A 7,821-nucleotide genomic window follows, 5' to 3' on the forward strand; every position below is an offset into this window, starting at 1 on the left:
ATATGTATCATAACGTTAAGTAATTCAATACTTATGATCAGGCATTTACTGCATGTATTCTCTGTGCTTTTCTTTACTCTGGAAAAATGCTAAAGATCAAGTACTCTCCATGAAAGCCAATTAGCTAATAAACTACACAATCGCATGTATGTACATATATAAAGTATGTAATTCTATTTCAATCTATTTCTGTCAATGCAGATCCAAGAGTTAGGCTTACAGATTCTCTTCTCTTTTTCATGAGCGGTTGCTGTTGCTCTGGTGCACGCTTCCTTCCTCGACCCACAGCACCAAACTTTTTTTTCATGTCTTCTACAGTCTCCACTGAAATAAGTGTCTTTCTCTCTTTTTTGAATTTATTTCTCAGTATTTCAAGTAGAGTAGCCTGAAACAATGATAGAAAGTTAAACCTATGTCCATTATCTGGCTATAAAAAATACATATCAACTAGTAAAAATATATTTAACGCTGCATAATTTTGACAAATTAATGTTTATTCGACTATTTCTTTTATGAATATAACTACCAAATGTATACTCACATATCCAGTTTGGCTGTCATCCCTTAGTCATTCTTCGTGCTTCTTCATGCTTCCATATGTGTTACCAGTATTTTAGCATGCTTGGTTTTCCATGCTTTTGTCAGGGTATCTTCAGGGTCAACTGTAGAACACCATTCAATTCCACAAAACAAACTGATAAATAGTCAGAATTCACCTTGGTCTTAACATACTATTGGGCACCTGAAGCTCATGGAAGCAGTCAATGTTTGGAAGAACATTTGTGGAAGGTTATTTCACTCCTTGTGTAACAGAGTTGATAGCTATTTTAGGTTATGGAGTGACATCCGTCTTACCTTCCAGACTTGCAAGCTGATGTTTTTATGCTTGTAGGAAATCCTGTGTTTCACAAGCATTGTTTGGAGGGACTCTACCTTGTCACGGGGAAGTTGTATTGTGGTTGTCTGAATTTCTGAACTCTGGGTAGAAAGGCTTTGCTAACATACTGCCTTGCAGTCATCCATTGTTAACTTGCACATGTGTGCCTGGGCATTGGTAGTTGGAACAACCTCTCTATGTCTGTCATTAGTTCTAGTCTGTGTTTCCCTCACAACTGAGGAGTGACTGCACTTGCTTCTAATAGGACCCCAAAGCTCTGTTATAAAGAGGCAAAAAAACCAAAAAATAAAAAAAAACACAAACCTGACATGTAGAAATGAAACTGTAGGAAATGTGCAAGCTTATGTGTTGTGTCAGGCCAAGAAATACCAAAAAAGCAAAGGGTGCAAATTTTAAGTGGAAGAGCTGTGTTGTTTTGTAATTGTAATCAAATAGACAAGGGCACTAGTACGAGCCCAGTTTGTGAACAGATTTGTAATTACACAATGCCCTTTTTAGCAAGCCAAGCCTTATCTCACTGGTCAACTGCCTGGTAGTCCAACACAGGCACTATCTAAAACACCATGGCAATGCAGTTATGTAGTGTAACAGTAATACATTGTCCTTAAACACATTATTGCAATACAAAGCCAGGAATCTGTTTTAATGAACAAGAAGAAAAAGTTATATCCATCTCTACATACATTATTTCTGTTTGAGCCTCTTGGGTTGTCATGACAACTAAATATGCCTCAAGCAACAAAGCAAACATTCATTGGAACTAGTTTAAAGTCCTCCCGTATTATAATACTACAACCCTAATTAAATACATTTATTCCTTGTCATGTTTTTGTCTTCCTTCTCAAACACGAGCAGAATTCTAGTTTTTGAAGGTCAATATGTTTGTAGAAGGGAATTATCATGTGATTTCTTCTTTTCTTTATTCATATAGTATTAATGTAACACATTTGTACCAATTATTTGTCTGTTCAGTTGAATGCTCTAGCTGTTCATGTTGGGCTTGGGGTGTTTGTGTGCCAGGGGTGTGGAATCCATTATTAATGTATCTTTAATTTATATTAATTTGTAAGTATTGTTATTATTGGTTAAAATATTACCCTCACCTTCATTTAAGATCTTGTAGCAAAGATTACTATCATTATTTTGAGTATTAAACGGGCCAACCCTTTTTCTTAAAGTATTTTTTTCAAAATATCAAACTTTTAATTTTATTAATCGAAACAGATTTTAAAAATGTTTTTTATTTATTTATTATTTTTTTTAAATGTAAAGCACAAGTTAAAACTGTGTGGATAGGCCCAATTGTATATATTAAAATGTTCAAAATCTAATTTATTTCATTGCTTGATGTTGGAAGAATTATGAATGTGAAAAAGGCTAAGATGGTGAGATACAACACCTTACTTTGGGCTGTCATATTTGTAACTAATAGGGAGAATAGCTGAGAAACTAGAAGGCACACCCAAGACTAGAGAGAGTATTTGCTTACTCAGATTTGATCCCATTGTTTATCGTAAAAGACAGAGTTCTCCTTTTTTGGCAGTGTGTGTTTAGAGACTGCACCAAAATTCTTACTCTCTCATTCCATCATAATACATTGTGTAAAATTGTGTTGTTTAGTTGCTGTTAACCGTGCATAGGTATGACAGCTCACTAAACATACAGTGCAAGGCTACACAGTGGGTCTGTTGCTGCTGGTAGCCGAGGACTGTGCCTGCAGCTGAACGATCTTTGCAAACTGGCTGTTTTGAAGAGAACATTTTTTGTTTTTTGCCATGATGCTGCTTGGTCTGCTACAAGCTTTTATTTTAATTAATGGTTATGTTTATAAAAGAGTAAGAGTGGGATTTAACTGACATATCATTCATTTTGTTATCTCTTGGATGCCTAGAAATACATGTTGCAGAAAGTGGGATTCCTTTTTAAAGACTACGCGTAGTAATACGTGTACATGATAGTTAATTTCTTTAAATTACACTTAAAACATATAGTCCAAGGTGTAAATCAGAAAACATAAAATACAGCTACTCAGAAATAGATTATAAAAACAGGATCATTCTTTTTTGTTTTGTTTTTCATGCTTCATTGACATAATACAACTGCCCCTCCCTTAATACAAGACAAATTAACTTGAGCCTTAAGTTTTCTTTCAAGTGAGTTAAAATGCCCTGAAAGGTAATAACAGCTTTTAATATTATTGTAGCAAGTAGAAGTTCACATTATTAGAGTATTCTTCCATTTAAGGTAGACACTGGCACAGAAGTTTTGTAAATAACAACAAAAACATGTAATTGCTACAGTATCTAAAGCAGTGACAACATGTTATACTGTGATCATCAGTTAGCTTTAAAATTAAATAGATATGTGTACACCTCTGTATATTGGTTGTATTTACTATCACAACAGAAGGTATATTGCAACTATTGCTTGAATCAATGCATTAATCACATAGAAAGTTAATATTTTTATATCTAATGGACTTTTCTTTTCCCCGCTTTTACTGTAAAAACGGATATGCTGAGCACAATAAAAAAAGTTATAACATGAATTTGTTGTTGTTGGTTGTTTTTATTCTATCTTGCTTGATTAATGCAGGAGTATGTAGCATGCTTAAAGAGTAGCCTATCATTTTAATTGCTTGTTTATATTTTTATAAATATTTGTTTTCGTAATGGATACTTCACTCAGATTGTAAATGACTAACAGGCGGTACATTCACAGACAAGCCAACGACTGACCACCTACTGCTCCCTCCTAAGGAAAGACACATTAATTAATTAATTCAATAACCCTGGAATCATTTTATACAAAAATAAATAAAAATAAACATTACACATGTTTCTTCTCAGTTACGTATTTGTTTTTAAACTACATGAGCGTCTTTGTTTACAAACATGATCGTTAACTATTCTATTGTTATCATTGTCATTATTATTCTCTAGTCCCTAACCATTACAAGACTGAACATCAGCATTGCCCCTTCTCTTGGAAGATTAACAAACATATGGCTATAACAAAACCCTTGTTCCAGTTACGGCAACTAGTTACGGCAACTTCATTAAAGGAAGCGCCCTAAATACAGCAATGCACCGTCAGATATATCAAATACACTTTGCTCAACAACATGCACGACATATAATAAACTACTGCTCTATCGGCAGTAGAATAACATTAACAATAACTATCACAATAACAGACATTGAAATATTACAGTGAAAATACAATGTATTACACTTTCAAATTCTAAGCAAGTCACAAGCAGTGCCATTAATCAATAAAACAAACACACTTTTTTTTTTTTTACTTAAAACATTACAAATAGTTCCCTGTTGTAAAAATAAATAAAACAATTAAAACAAATATTCATGTTAGTTCAACTCAGATTTAGTCTTTGTCATCTGGACGGCTTTTGTAAAGCACAGCTGCAGCATTCTCCATTCAGATTGTCGTGAGACGCTGGCGTTGTGTGCAGAAAAGAATCCCAAGTTTGGTGTTTGTTTAAGTTTCATTTCATCCAATGTATGTTTAGCGCTTCCCATGTGTTCTGCCTATGAGTGTAATCTGCAGCCTTGCTGCATGACGTACAAAACAGCACATTACCATCGACGTGAAATTCGTCCTTGCCAAACTCATTGATCCGATCTTCAGGGGTGATTGTTACTGTTTTCAGCATCTTTGAATAGCCCTGGATACTGACTGAAATAAACTGAAGACTCATTCAACACTGAATTTGAGTACCGGAAGCAGTAGTTTTATTACACAGGTATGTTTATGTAAATTTAGAGCAAATTTGCCGTGTTCATGTTTATATATGGTATGTGTATTGATTTGGTTATTATTTGCCCCTCCCCAAATGTAAAACAAAAAAAAATCTCAGACAGCATAGAAAATCCCTGTTTTTCTGTGTTGTCATAGAAAATCAAATTGGTACTGTGATATGAAAAGGCGGCACTAGTCTGCTTTGCGTTCATACATTTGTAAAGGCCGGCCTGGCCCCGGGCCACATCGAAATGGGGTTAATGCAGAATATGAGAGTAGTAGGGTTTTGTACTCTAGAGTTGAATGGTCGCATTGTCACATGATTTGAATGGATTGATGAAGATTGTTCATTGCTGATAAGTTTAAGCTCAAAAGCCAGGAAACGGCAGCTTTAGAGAATAATAATATTAACTCAATAAGGAGCAACAGAACACATAAAACATTAAGTGAAATGTAAAAAAGCAGTTCAGTGACATTTCAAATAAGTTATAGCCCCACAAAGTCATATTCATACAACTGACTATTTAGTATAATGAACATATTTAATTTTTAAACTTCTCTGTAGCAATTAACAAGGAATCCTTCTAAGCCAAAGTCTCTCGGAGTAGGCATTGAGAAATACACTTCCCCCAGTCCTATTTGTATAACCACCTTATTGATCAGATGCCAGCAAACATGCTAACTCTGATCTAGATAAGGTCAACTGTTTTCCCTTTATGGTTGTCTGAATCACTTCCAGCCGATTATCCACTAAAGACTTCACATCAGACTCAAGTTAAACTTACTGTTCAGAATAGTAGCCTGATCGTTTTAGTTATACATGACAAGATATAGCCACAAATGGTTTAGCAAATTAGGTGTCAGTCCCACAAAATGCTGGTCACAATAAATTCTATTCACCGCATGTAAATTAGAATAACACATGTCCTTGTAATCCCAGTACTTTGAGAAGGTAGATCTTCATGACCTACAAAACAATATATGAAAGCAGTAACACATGACAAGGAGTTCAAATATGGTTCAATATCCGCATGCCTAGAGGCAAAGTGCCATTAAACAGCCTAGGTCTGAGGATATTGGACCGTATTTGAACACCCCGCCGTGTGTTATTGCGGCAGTAACTTTTTATATAGTTTTCTCTCGACATGTACAATCATGTCACAATCATTCAATATCCAGTTGACTGGACTGACATGCTTCTTGCAGTGAAAATATCGTGTTTCAGAGCCTTGGGTTTCTGCCTGGATGGAAACAATTTTCAAATATTTATAAAACTAGAGAGCTGTCTTGTTATTCACACCAAAAAAAAAGAGTTTTGTGTCATCCATCTAGATTTACAATGGAAACATTAGAGGTATCTATCCTGCTTCTTGTGTCCTGACCTTCAAAAATCTTACCCAATTTACAATCTTAAGAAAATGTGCTTGGAAACCAGATTATAAACACAGAAGAGCTACATGTTATAATGGCAAGATACAGTGCATGGACATCACAATTTTTTAAATGCCTATATTCTTCAAATATGTTTTATACTTGTTCAATATGGCAGGATGATATGTTTACCATATAGATCTCTGCGTTAATGGACCAACACAACTGGAATTCTCTTAAGGATATCCATCAGGAGGTTTCTTCAGTTAGAAAGTATTTATGTGCTTGTCAAAAAAGTTATGCCCTTGGCCAGTATACAATATTTTTCTCTATGCATTCTTTTCTGTTGAGCACTCCTGACACCGTTGAAACGGTGAGTCTCAGGTCGCCTGCGGATACATAAATCCAATCATTGCGTCTGAACCTGGTGTGTAATCCCAAGGTAACTGCTCACTTTTAACACGATTTAAGACGTTAATTCACGTTTTAAGTAATACAGTGTCCCCTTCAGACATGTTAGAGGAGAGATTCGGAAATAACATTCAAACCTATGCGCGAGTAAATACCATCCTAACTCCTAACATCCAAAAAAAAAGAAAAAAGAAAAAAATATCAATAATTAATATATATATATATATATATATATATATATATATATATATATATATATATATATATATAAATAACAATTATATATATATATATATATATATATATATATATATATATATATATATATATATATATATATATATATATATATATATATATATAATTGCATGCCCCGGTAGCTCCGATATGTAGTCTTGCATGCCCCGCTAGCTACGATATGGAGTCTTTCCATCCACCTCCGGTTGCTTCATTCCGGAGGTGCATGCAATATATATATATATATATATATATATATATATATATATATATATATATATATATATATATATATATATATATATATATTGCCAGTATACAATATTTTTCTCTATGCATTCTTTTCTGTTGAGCACTCCTGACACCGTTGAAACGGTGAGTCTCAGGTCGCCTGCGGATACATAAGTCCAATCATTGCGTCTGAACCTGGTGTGTAATTCCAAGGTAACTGCTCACTTTTAACACGATTTAAGACGTTAATTCACGTTTTAAGAAATAAGGCTTCCCCTTCAAACATGTTAAAGGAGAGATTCGGAAATAACATTCAAACCTATGCGCGAGTAAATACCATCCTAACTCCTAACATCCAAAAAAAAAGAAAAAAGAAAAAAATAACAATAATATATATATATATATATATATATATATATATATATATATATATATATATATATATATATATATATATATATATAATTGCATGCCCCGGTAGCTCCGATATGTAGTCTTGCATGCCCCGCTAGCTACGATATGGAGTCTTTCCATCCACCTCCGGTTGCTTCATTCCGGAGGTGCATGCAATATATATATATATATATATATATATATATATATATATATATATATATATATTTGCATGCCCCGGTAGCTAAAAGCTTAGTTACGGCTCTGGGCAAAACCAACGCCCTTGGCCAGTATACAATATATTTCTCTATGCATTCTATTCTGTTGAGCACTCCTGACACCGTTGAAACGGTGAGTCTCAGGTCGCCTGCGGATACATAAGTCCAATCATTGCGTCTGAACCTGGTGTGTAATTCCAAGGTAACTGCTCACTTTTAACACGATTTAAGACGTTAATTCACGTTTTAAGTAATACAGTGTCCCCTTCAAACATGTTAAAGGAGAGATTCAGAAATAACATT

This window comes from Acipenser ruthenus, chromosome 14 (genome assembly GCF_902713425.1).
Source record: "Acipenser ruthenus chromosome 14, fAciRut3.2 maternal haplotype, whole genome shotgun sequence".
Taxonomy (NCBI): domain Eukaryota; kingdom Metazoa; phylum Chordata; class Actinopteri; order Acipenseriformes; family Acipenseridae; genus Acipenser; species Acipenser ruthenus.